Source organism: Nelumbo nucifera, chromosome 3 (assembly GCF_055504915.1).
Source record: "Nelumbo nucifera cultivar China Antique chromosome 3, China Antique-T2T, whole genome shotgun sequence".
Classification (NCBI taxonomy): Eukaryota; Viridiplantae; Streptophyta; class Magnoliopsida; order Proteales; family Nelumbonaceae; genus Nelumbo; species Nelumbo nucifera.
The window spans coordinates 8562409-8574810 of NC_142651.1; the positions used below are offsets into that span (position 1 = coordinate 8562409).

Here is a 12402-nt window from a genome sequence, read left to right on the forward strand (position 1 = left end):
GTTCCAACTGGATAAACCCAGCCAGTAGTCGGTCAGAAGCAAAAAAAAAAGGGGTCCAGCATATGGCCCCACTGTATGAAGTGTGGGCCGAAGGGTAGTGGACAAAATACAATGGAGGTTGGAGGAGGAGAGGGAGGAATAGGGTAGGGGATTATTTTGTTATGCCAAGAGTTAACAACGTGTTACGGCCACAGTGGATATTGGGCCTGGGCAGTACTGTTTTACCGGAAAGCGGGTCCAGATACGTTTCGTCGTTACGTTTTTGAGTCCAACGGGCTTCTTTTTCCTCTCTCTCTCTCCCCCCTCCCGAGTAAAACTCGATTACGTTTTTCAGTTGTTGATTGATTGATTGACGGGGGAGACTGGAAAAGAAAAGGGGTTCAGGAGATTCAGGCTCATGCAATTGCAGAAGCAGGGAAGGGCTTCACATTCAGTAAATAATAGGACCACTATCAGGCTGAAATTACAGCAGACGCCACTGTGGTTTCGAAAGTTGCAAGCTGAAATGTGATGGCACTTCAGCATAAAGGAACAGATCAAGAGATAGGCTGGTATTTCCTATGGCCACGAAAGAGTCTCACCTAAGAAATCAATAGGAGCTATGGCCTATGAGTCAGCTTCTATAAAATTGTTTTCAGAAGGTACTACTCTTATCTAAGTCTCAGTGGTTTGATTATTAAACGAGTCCAGCTCGAGTCTATTAAAGCTTGTCTTGTGAGGATTGCGAGCTGGTTCGAATATATATAATAAAATTATAGAAAATAATATATATATATATATATATATATTAAAAATATTTTAATTATTAATTGTTATAATTCTTAATTTTTTAAATATAAAAAAAAATTATATATAATTTTTATTTTTATAGAATATTTTTTTTTTAAATTGAGCTTGAGCTAAGCCGAGCTCAAGCTTATGCTCAAGGTTCTAGCTCGAGCTCGAGCCTTGTAGAACAGTCTTGAGCCTGGTACTATTCGGCTCTGCTCGGCTCAAATCCACCCCTACCCATCCCATACTACAACACGATTTTGGACCGACTCGGCATACCACGCCACAAAGGCCCATCAGCCGGGGGTTCAAAGCCCACAGGTCGGCACGGCACGACCCGCCAAGCCCGTAGCAGCCACGCTCGGCCCACCCAGGAATATAGCCGTTACCCCCTAGTTTCAACTTTTTGGGGGGATTTACAGAAAGACCCCCTAATAGCTATAAACAGCCATATTAGGGGGGTATTTTTGTATTTTGCTTATAGAGAGTTGAAAAAATGACATAAATTTCCCCCCAACAACTATATAACAACTAGTTTAGGGGGCACTTTGGGTAAAGTTATAAGTAACTTTACAATGACCAAAATACCCCTCCCAACAACTAAATAACAGATAGTTTATTGGGTATTTTGGGCAATTGAGTTATGTTCAAATTCCTATAAATAACCATATCCTCCACCATTCTCATCACACCAATTCAACAATTCTCTTAATCTCTTCTCTCTCTCTCTCTCTCTCATACTCATACATTCACAATTATTTGCAATCTGAGAAATTATGATTAGCTGATTGTCTGGTTGTCTGATTCTGCATTCTGCATTCTCCATTACTCAAGTCTCAACTTTATCGAAGTTTCGACTTTCAACAAGAAAAATGCTTACTTAACTAGCTCAAGTATCTCAAATTGAGAGGCTTGGACGTTGAAATCAAGTTGGGATTTTGAACCAGCAATCCGGGTAAGTCAAATTAGATTAATTTTTATCTTTTTAGAATTTAAAAAAAAATGGTCGGCTCTTCTGAAAACCGATTCTCCAACATGTTCACCGTGGATGACATTCAATCGCATCACGATAGTGTTAGCACTGATATGATTAATGTTGATAGAAGTGGAACTTTCACCCCCGGTAGTAGTGGTATTAGGGGAAAAATGAAGGTTTCTAAGCTGAGTAGTTGGTTTGGAAAGTTTTCAAAGTAAAGGATATTGATGGGAAGGGAAAAGAGTCGTTTACCAAAAATGTAGGAAAGACTTTACTTATTGTAGCAAGGGCGGTACAGGTCATTTGAGCAAACATCTACTCACACATGAGCAAGAGGAAGATGAAAAAGGGAGAGAAAAAACCCAAACACTGATTGGGAGGGGAACTAGTTTTGGTACTTTTCGATATTCACAAGAAAAAATGAGACAATAACTTGCTAAGTATAATGTACATACAAAACAACCATTTATATTAGCTGAAGATCTAAAGCTAAAAAAATGGTTGCGTAGTTCTGTAAACCCACAGTATAAAAAAGTTTATAGGATTACTATAAGAACTGATGCTTTAAAAAATTTGTATTCATATAAACAAAATTTAATTTCTTTGTTAGAAAATCTTAATTCTAAAGTTGCAATTACTTCAGATGTTTGGACATCCAAATTTAATATTATTTATATTTGGGTTACTGGCCATTTCATTGATGAAAATTGGCTTTTGAAAAAAAGAATTTTAAGTTTTACTAGGCTTAAATGGCCACATGGTGGCCCAGCTATTGCTGCAAGTATTTTAAATACTTTGCATGCTTATGGATATTAGTTTTGATAATGCCTGCAATAATGATTCTGCAATAAATGTTTTAAAATTTCAATTAAAACCATGCTTAAATAGTAAATTATTTCATATTAGATGTGCATATCACATCTTAAATTTATGTATTCAAGATGCCTTGAATATTATTTATACTCATATTTCAAAAATTAAAAATTGTATATACATATATATATATAGTTCAGGGGCAAGAAAATAATAATTTAAATATTTATGCCAAAATTATGGTTTAAAATATAAACATTTTATATTAGATGTAAAGCATAAGTGGAATTGTACCTATGATATGTTAGAAAGTTGTATATCTCATAAACAAATTCTTTCTGATTTTTATAATTTAAAAATGCCTAATGATATGATATTTGAGGAATACTGGGAAATGGCAGTATGTATAAGAGATTGTTTAAAACTTTTTTATGATGCAACAAATGAATTATCTATAATTTATTATCCAACTAGTTGTAACTTACCATATCAATTAATGGTAATTAGTGATTGTTTTGCTAAATATAGAAATAATCCATAATTTCAATTTATTGTTGAAATTATGGACAATAAATTTAAAAATATATATATATTGAGAGAACATTTCTCCCCTTTATTGTTTAGCTACAATATTAGACCCTAGGATTTGGAAAGATGGTTTAGATACTTTACTTGAAACATATTGTGAAAATATGAATATTGATATAGGAAATAAAAAAAGAAGAAATTAATAATTTATTATTTGAAATGTATAGTTTGTATGAATCTGAAGTTGAAGGAAATATTCCTACAACTTGTTCATCATCTTCTTCTTCTACTTCTGACATTGAGCCTAGTAATAAAAGAGAATACAAATTTGCTAGTTCTACAACAAATTCATTTATTGAACTTAATTTTTATTTACAAGCAATTTTTTCTAATTTAAGTGAAGTATCAAATAATTTTGATATTTTAAACTGGTGGAGTGAACACTCAAAAAATTATCCGATTCTTGCCGCCATGGCACGTGATCTACTAACCCCTTCGATGTCTATAGTTCCATCGGTGTCTTGTTTTAGTGCGAGTACCAGGGTGCTAGATGACAAAAGAAGTTGCATGAACAATGAGAGCATAGAGATATGCATCTACTTCAAGGATCGGCTAGTTGCAGAAGATAGATTACAAGACAAGGGAGGGCATGATACAACACCGGACATTTCACCCGAAGTAGATGATGAAAGTCGTGAATGATGATTCATGAATTGGACTACTTGTCTAGAATTTTCCATTTTTTTCAAATTATTGTAATTTTTTTAATTTTGTTTAATTTATTTGATATATATATTTTTTAATTTTTTAGCAATGTAATTTTGTATTTTCAATTTGTAACCATATTGTATTTTTTATATTTTATTAATTTATTCCATTTTTATATTTCATTCATCTAAGTATGCAATGAACCAATCATTGTATTTGTAATTCACTAATTTGTACCATTCAAATTTAAATGAATTAAAATTCCTATTTTTCTTCCAATTTGTTATTCTATCATTCTAATTTTAATTTGGTTAAATGTTTTTTTTTCATTTATGTGTTAAATAACTTTGATTTCTCATTTCTTATTTTTTAAATAGTTCCCAATTCCCAAAGTTCATAGGAAAGTTAAATATTTTAGTATTACAATTTTACTTAGAAAAGAAATCAAAAATTTCCAAAGAAAACAAAAAAAATAAAAAAAAAGTTCAGCCCGGTTCGGCCTAGGCCCAAGGCCCGCACTGTGGCCCAACCCAGCGACACAGCCTATAGCCTGGCCCAACCTAGTCCCGCGTACTGGCACGGCATAGGCCCGCCTGGGCTTGGGCCATGGGCCATGCCAGGCCAACCCCCAAAATTTCCACCGGGGAGGATGGCACGACCCACTTTACACCTCTACACCCTAATGGGTTGGCCCCTTATGACCATCCATATTTATTCTCCCCCTCTTCTAATTTACCTTAAGTTCCGGCCCCTTTCATGAAAATTTCATAGCTCTGCCCTTGCAATTCAGCATGGTTAAAAGATTCACATCTCCTATGGGCTTTCTAAAGATTGTGTTTGTTTGAGGTATAAACAAGAATCGGGATAAATTTTATATCCCGGTCAAATTTTACAAGCGTTTGGTAGAAGTGTTAATATACCTCGTAAATCAATGTAAAAGTCCATTATTGTCAAAATTTACATTGAAAATCAATGAAAAGTTTACATGGATAAACTTTATCTTATTTTTTGTCCAATGGTCTCCTCTCTATACGAACAAGAGCTTTTCTCCTCTTTGTCCTACAACAGTTTCCTGCATCCAACAACCAGAAGAAACACAAGCCGGTGATGGTTGCCAATGAAGCTGACAAAATGTCTGGTTCATTTCGCTCACACATATTCCTAGCCTCGACGAGAGAGTGTGAGAGAGAAAAGAAGAGACAATAAATCTCAACCTTAGATCTATGCAACCATGTCGTTGCTTGTCAAGAAGACCTCCTCTAATCGTCAATACAAGGTCAAAGGAGTTCGGCCTCCCTCAACCCTTCTCAACCTTTCGAGAGAACCAAGATCACTGGCTCGCTCTACATGACGATCTAGACTGTGATTTTGATCAAAACCCTCACCGCCTTCGATGCTGAGATACATGTGTGCTCCTGCAACATCTTCTCTACCCAGGACTACACCATTGTTGCCATTGCTCGCAACAGCGATTCCATATTCAAGTGGAAGGGGGAGACCCTTCTGGAGTACTAGTGTTGTACAGAGAGGGCACTCAATTGGGGTCATGGTGGCGGTCCTTATCTCATCGTCAACAATTGTTGTGATGCTACATTGCTCATCCATGAGGGTGTGAAGACAAAGGAAGAGTACACCAAGATCGGAAAATTGCCAAATTCATCATCAGTGGACAATGTCGAGTTCCAAATCGATAATCAGAGATGGGTTGAAGATGGATATGATGAAGTATCACAAGATGAAAGACAGATTGGTCGGTGTTTCTAAAGAGACAACCACCGGTGTCAGGAGGCTTTACTAGATCAATGACAGAGGGTTTCAAAGCAAAAAGCAAGAAACCTTTCACTTTAACACCGGAACAACCAAACAACTTGAGAGAAAAAGTCCAAAACACCTCGGTTCAATTTTCCATTGATCATGAAACCGGGGTCAAATTTTCTATTGGTATAAATTTGAATTTACACTTAAAAAAAATGCAGCCAAACACATTGAATAAGTACTCACAAAATTTTTGACATTGTGTTCCATAATTATTCTAAATCATCAAAACAAAAAATACAAAGAATCACAAAAATAAATTCTGTACATAAGATATAATGTTATATATAAAAAATAAAATATTTGGTACATATATAATATTATATATTTATTATATTAAACAAAAATAAATATTATACATAAGATATAATTTTATCAATAATGGAAATGTAATACAAATTTAATGCCAACCTAAAAATCAATTTTTTTTTTTTTTGCATCGTGGGTTAGTGATTTAGGTCAAATGGACTAATTGATGATATGATAGTTAAATAATAAATATTTAAAAAGTAATAAAAAAGTACAAATAATCAAAAGAATATATAAAAAATTACATATTAATTATGTCAAACAAAAATTAAGAGTGATAAGTAAAAATTATTTATATAATGTAGATTGAATATATAATTTAAATCTGATCCGAAAGCAAAGTTATTTTCTTATCTAAATGATGGGTCAATGGTCCAACTTTTCAAAGAAATTAATGATGTCATAATTGAATAATAAATATTTAAAAAAAATTGAACACAAAAAATAAAAAGTACATAGTTTTGTCAAAAACATTTCAGAGCATTTCTAATGTTATATAATCATCATATTAAATAAAAATTATTTTTATTTAAGACAGAAATGAAACACAAAATTTAGTAGTGTAGTAGTAGTAGTAACTATTATTATTATTACTACTACTACTATTATTATTGTAATTTAAAATTTTTGTACATGCACATTTAGTATAATATTTAAATTTATTTTTAATCATATTATCACTTTTATTAATTTTTAATTTATATTTTAACTATAATATATCTAAATTTTAAATAATTAATATAAAAAAATCATAAATACAACCCACATGCTTAATTACTAGTTCAACTAAAATGTCATTTTTCTAAAACGGACTTAACCCAGTTTATGATGTAGAAGTTAACTACTACCTGGTTAAGGATGTATGAGGCAGGACCCACTTGAACAGAACATGAACCCTGGAAAGCCCTACTGTCTTTCAAGTTTCAACCACAAATAGGGCTTTCCATTGAAGCTGCTTTTAATAGCGTCACCAAAGCAGCTCAATCCAAGCTTAGGCGCTCCCAAATGGGCCCTCTCTTTATGACAGCTAGGGGAAGCCTTCCATACGCCATAGACCTCACCAATGTTGAGATAGGTGCCCTTCAAATCCTGGAAAGTTCATACGCTAATCTCAAACTATCCCGGCCTGAGCCTAAGGCTGTGTTTGGTTGCTGTGCAATTTTATTTGTACAGTTGTATTAATACAAATACATAGATGTAAAAAATGTAAATTCTTGTTTAATTTTGTTTTATTCATGTCTTGATTTACTTCATTTGTACTACAATCAAACAAAATAGGCTAAAATTTTAAATAAAAATATGTTAGAATTTACACTCAAAATCATTTGCACTGCCATGATTTTTCTTCAGTGCAAATTTATTTGCATTGTATCCAAATACTTCCAAAGGATTAGTTCAGATAAATACAAATATGTAGGGTGTAAAACCTTGTATTTTATATTATTTTGTACAATGTTTTCAAAGTAAGACTAGACTAGATGGTCAGACAGGAAAAATCAGGAAATGGTCACCTAATTGGGTTCTGTTTTACCCTAGGACCACCTTTTGGTAAAAATCTGTTGATTTGGTCAACAAACTGCTGACTCGGGTGGTCAAACCATTCAAACGGTTTTTTACCATTTTTCATTTTTTTTATCAGAACAAGCCATTTATTTGACCCGGGAATCGGACCCTTAAACAATTTATTGTCCGATTTAATTTTAAAAATCTTGATTTTGCATATATTTTTACTATATATATATTATTATTTATACTGTCCAAACTGAAACAAAAGGGAAATTGAGGCCATAATCAGCATCATTTTGTTATCCGCAATCAATTAAAAAAAAGCTAGAAGTATTTATATCTATGTCTGAATCAAAAAACATGAACTAAAATAAGAAATGATTTAAGCATTCATAATTTAATTATGATATAAATGTCAAAACGGGATAAATATAACCAACCCCATATATATAATTGGGAGAAGACTTAGATGATGACAATAACGATATAATGTCCACCCCCAACCATAAAAAACTTGAAAAAAAAAAAATCAAATACGATAAGATGGTGAGAAAAAGTTTTCCATATCCTCACAAGATTAATGCATTCAACAACCATCTCAAGTTTTAAATGGGTCTTGTCTTGTCCTGTACATTTGGTGGTCGGTTGCTTATCGCCGGGGCAACCACTTCTCTTTTCCTCTTTGTACTCTTATCTTGTAATATGAATCGGTGATTTCAGAAAATTCCACCGAATCTATTTCTATCGGATGATAAGTCATTTCATGACCAGGTGTAAGTATTCAAAATGGAGAGTCCATAGTGAGGCAGCGCATGGGGCTCCTCTATTACTTGCACCAACGAGTAAATGACAATGAGCCGGTAGACTCTAAAAGGACGACAATTAATAGAGCATGGCAATCGAGCACTTGAATTTTTGATCGATCAAGCTGGAGTCTGCTTTCCTAGGTGATAAGGATGTAAATGGATCGGATTGGAGTCGATTTAAATCTGATCCGATAGCGTATATTCGAGGTTCAATTCGATCCAAATATCTGATCGGACCGGACCTTACAGTCGGATATCTGAATCTGATCTTATAAGAACTATGAAAATTAAAATAAAAAATATATATATATATTAGAAAAAACATAAAAATTTATATAAAAACAAAAAATATAATATAAATATATTAATATACATATTTTTTATAAATAAGTATATACATATATATATAAATTAGATGAGATCGGATTGGAGATGATCCGTTATCCAATCGAATCTGAAAATTCGGCAGACAACCCGAATCCGATAAAAAAAAAAAAAAAAAGATCGCCATTTGCAGTTTTGCACCGCTACTAGGTGGAGGACAAAGAACATGAAAGTATGGGTAGGAGTGGCAGCTCCATCAAAGTTTACTCCATTATGCATGCGATCGAGTCACTCCATGACTGAGACGTATGGGAATTGGATGGAAGTAAATAAACTTTTGAGTTCCTCGGGTTCCAATCTTTTCACATTCTCAGGATTAAATGAGTTGTCTTCCTCCATCGGACTCTTTTAGTTTACCACTAGAGGAACCCGTGCGATGCACTCATGCACGGGATTTGTTAAAAAAGCTAAATAATAAAATATGAGATTATATAATTGTTTTATATTTTTAATTTTTTAACTAATGATTAATTATTTAAATTTTATAATATTTTTAATATTTTTTTATAATATAAAAAATAACAATAATTTATTTTAGTTAAGTTTGTTCATCGAACTCATAAAATTAACCAATCCGACCAATTCGATCTGAATTGTTCAATTTCTAATATTTTCGGTTGAAATTGGGATCAATTTCACTGTGACCATTTGTAAATTGACCAGAATCGAATGACCCAATCATAGATATATATTGATATTTTTATATTTTAAGTATAATTTTTTTAATACGGGAAAGTGGGGAAATTCCCATATTTCTTAGTCTCAGATATTTTATATTATAAATTTATTTTTTAATAATGATAATGTAATTTTTAAAATTTAAAATTAAGTTTTCAATGTAATCTTTTAAATCAATTGAGCAAACTGAAAATCAACCCAAACCAACACAACCCGATTTAGTTGGAGTTCACTAATGGTCGATAGATTTCGAGTAACAAACTCCCTAACCTGACCATGTCGATTTGGTTGGCCAAATAGCCTACAACCGAACTAAACCAAGCCATGATCAACACTCCTAATTTCATCTAAATTAATGTTTTAATCTCTAATAAGTAAAAGTAATTTAATCTCCAATAGTTATTAAAAATTTATAGCGAAAATGCACAATAATTGAAAATGTATTGATAATGAAAACAAAATAAATAACTAATAAAAATAAAATAATTACAACAATTACAAAAATACTAAAAAATATATTAAGTTAGTCAATAAATTTTGTAATCTAAAAAATACAATAAATACAGTAAGTATAATAAATTAAATTTAAAAAGTTAAATAACAACAGTTTAGGGCTAGCCAACACACCTCGGACCTCGACGAGACATTTGGGGTACTAAGAAAGTACAACATGAAGTTGAACCCTATCAAATGCGTATTTGGGGTCACCTCGGGGAAATTCTTGGGTTTTGTAGTCACCCAACGAGGCATAGAGGCTAACCCTAAGAAGATACAAGTGATACTAGACATGGAGCCCCCTCCATCAATCAAATAAACCTAGAGACTCACCAATCGAGTCGTGGTTGGGGATGGGGTAGTTAGCTCATGAGGCCCCTCCCAGGAGAAACCTTATTCTTGTACCTCTCGGTTGGGGATGCGGCAGTTAGCTCGGTGTTGGTTCGGGATGACAAGGGAGTTCAGAGGCCAATATATAACGTCAACAAGGTGCTCCATGAAGTTGAGACCAGAGACCCAAAAGTAGAGAAAATGGCCTTTGCACTAGTGATCTCGGCTAGGTAACTAAGGCCTTACGTTCAAGCCCATCACATCTCAGTGTTGAGCAACCAGCCCCTCAAGTTGGTCCTTTCAAAGCCCGAGACCTCGAGTCGGCTAACCAAATGGGCCATTGAGTTGTCGGAGTTCTACCTGCACTATCAACTAAGGCATAAAGGCGCAAGCATTTATAGACTTCTTGGTTGATTTCACCTTCAACCACGACCACAACCAAGCCCTCGAGAATGAGGAGGAGTAGTTGTCGACTTGGACTTTGTTCGTAGATAGATCCTCCAATGCCAAGGGAAGCGGAGCTGGTCTCATACTTCTCACCTCAGATGATGACGTGTTGGAATGTGCACTGTGGTATGGTTTTCCAGCTTCCAACAAAAAAGCAGAGTACGAGGCCTTGCTAGTCGGCCTCCATCTTGCAAAAGACCTCAGAGGAAAGCACATTGTGGCCTTTGCAAAAGACTTCAGAGCTAACCAGCCACTTCTAGCACATCGCTCTAAACCAGGTCCCACGGGCCGAGAACACACGAGCAGACGCCCTGTCAATACTTGCAAGCTATTTAGGGTCGGCTCTCATCCGCACTTTGCACACCGAGAGCTTGACACATCCCAACATTGAAGAGGGGCAAGTGTGTTACGTCCAAATTGAACATTGTTGGATGGATCCCATTTTCGCCACTAGCAACATGAGCTGTTACCATTCGACAGGAATGAGACAAGGGGAGTCTAGCGACAGTTGGCACGGTATGCCGTACTTAAAGGCAAGTTATACAGAAGATCCTTCGCCCTACCTTACCTTAGATGCCTCCACCGAGAGGAAGACGAGTATGTGCTAAGAGAGATTCATGAAGGCATTTGTGGTAATCATCTAGGGGGGAGAGCCCTGGCATAGAAAGCACTCAAGCAAGGATACTTTTGGTCGACCATCCAAAAAGACACTATTGACTTGGTATAAAAGTACGATTGATGCCAAAGGCACTCCAACATCCTCCATTGGCCTATGATGACCCCCTCGGCCTTGAACAGCCCTTGACCCTTCACAAAGTGGGGAATGAACCTCCTTGTGCCTTTCTCCCTGGCCATCGAGAATAAGAGATACCTTGTCATGGCAGTAAACTACTTCACTAAGTGCGTCGAAACTGATGCCATGGCAACTATTACAGCCAAGACAATTCAAAACTTCTTCTGGAAAAGTATCATTTGTTGATTTGGCATCGCATACATGCTAGTCACCAACAATGGCTGACAGTTTGACGACTCCAACTTCAAAGAATGGTGTGGAAGCATAAGGATAAGGCAGCAGTACACCTCAATCGGCTACCCTCAAACTAGCGGGTTAGCTAAGGTCACCAATAGGACGATCCTAGACGGATTAAAGGCAATATTTGACAGAGCCAAAGGGCTTTGGGCAGATGGGTTGTACTGCATTCTATGGGCCTACCAAACGACATTTTGGACTGCCATGAGTGAAACTCCCTTCAACTTAACATACAGGACTAAGGCTATCATCCCAGCCAAGGTCGGCCAGTCGATACCTCGTACCGAGGCATACCAGGAAGTCGAGAACAGTGAAGAGTTAAGGAACAACCTCGACCTATTGGAAGTTGTTCGAGAGTAGGGGTGGAAAATGGGTGGGTTGGATTAGGTAAGGGTTGAATGCCAACTCGCCCATATTGACAAACCAACCCACCATGACCCATCATCAATGCTTCTTAAGGGGTCATAACCAACCCTAACCCAAGATCACCCAAACCCACCCATATTGTCCTACTTGACCCACCCCTATTGACCCTTACCCACCCTTAACTATACTAACCCACCTACCATCACCTATAAATACAGAAATGAGTGGGGTCAATCCACGTACCAAAAAAAAAAACTTTTGAGAGAACGAACTCTCTCGAGTCTACCACGTGCTATAAACGGGTCAGTTCGACCCGTAAACCCGAAAATAACATTTTTTAAAAGAATTATCTCTCAAGGCCGCCACGTGACATAAACAAATTGCTAGGAGTACCCTAGTTAGGGAGGTTATAAGCCTTACAACCAGAATCCGATGTTGAC

General features: G+C 35.5%; 1 pseudogene; it reads left to right on the forward strand.

Annotated features, from left to right (window-relative positions):
- The first annotated feature begins 1773 nt into the window (after positions 1-1773).
- Positions 1774-5594, forward strand: LOC104593309 (adenosylhomocysteinase pseudogene; annotated as a pseudogene).
- Positions 5595-12402: the final 6808 nt, after the last annotated feature.